Raw genomic sequence first — 1,325 nt, forward strand, 5'->3', positions numbered from 1 at the left:
AAAAAATTTTAAAAAGAAAGGAAAACCTATAAATAGATCAAGGTCTGATTTTTGAGCTGTAGGCGTGTCCTCCAGTCAAGTCCAATGGGGTGCCACGCTCTGGCCTGAGTCTATCCTTTGTACTCTCTCGGGAGCTCCCTGCTCTGCTCCTCACCCCCAACCCCCGCCCCAGTTGCTGTGCCACACACCTTTAGTGTTTTGCTTTAGTGTCACGGGGTCAGTCTGGGCCAGTCCAGACACTGAGTCTCCAGTGTTGTCCCTCATAGGACCCTGGGCCAGTGAGGGATGGCGTGTCTCATTGTGGGATCAGCCATGTGGTCCACTCTGTGCATTGGCCTGGTGGACCAGGATGTGCTCCACTCTCTCTTCCTCCCCATTCATTTGCTCCCCTGTGCTGTGATCAGACATGTCCCTCTCCCTGAGCTGCAGCTTCAGTGCTGTCCTCTGAAGAAAATTCTTTTGGGGGGAGGGGCAGTTGTCCACATAGCTGGTATGGGGGCCGAGCCCTCAGGTTCCTGCACTGGCTCCTCTCTCCAGGCCGGCATGCTGCATTCGCATCCTGGAACACTGGCTTTGAGTCTGGTCCCTCTTTCCCTGTAGAGACACAAACAATACCCTCCCCTTGGGTGGGTCAGTGCCCTATTCCCCCACCACATATCTCTCTCCCCCACCTTTCCTTCCTACCCCACCACCCCCTCAAGTTGACATAAATTGTGTAACTGCTACAGTGGGAGTTAGAGGCTTTGGCTAGGTGAGCCCCACTAAATAATCCACTACCCCTAGAGCAGTTGTCAATTTTGATTGAGGCCAGAGAGAAAGATTTCAAATAATATGCAACTATCTATTAAGCATCGAACAATTTTGAAGCAATTGACAAGGCACTGTAGGAAAAACCATAAAACATGGAGGAAGCTTGCCCTCTATTTGACCTGATGGGCCACAAATTAGATAAACACACACAAGTTTCTTTTTAATGTAAAAGCTTCAATGCCAAAGGAATTTTGTAAGGCAACACATTACTATTCATCAATTATAATGCCTAATGATTAATTGCTTCAGTCATTCAAAGAACTGAGGCAATCAGCAAGTTTTAATGAAGGAAGTGGAATATAAACTCAGACTGGTAATACTTCAAGGATATTTTGAGGACAGGTAAATTTCAATAGACAAAGAAGAGTGACAAGTTACAAACTAGGATAATGGAAGCAGCTGCATTTTTTAAAAATCTGAAGTTTTCTTAATTTGTATATGGTTTATCTCCTGTCATTTCTCTTGTAGTGTCTTCCTAACCCCTCACTTTATTTCCTTCCCACCAGGTCCCCCAA

The sequence above is a fragment of the Echinops telfairi genome, unplaced genomic scaffold (genome assembly GCF_000313985.2).
Source record: "Echinops telfairi isolate 266 unplaced genomic scaffold, ASM31398v2 ScPeMD7_1;HRSCAF=3_0, whole genome shotgun sequence".
NCBI lineage: Eukaryota > Metazoa > Chordata > Mammalia > Afrosoricida > Tenrecidae > Echinops > Echinops telfairi.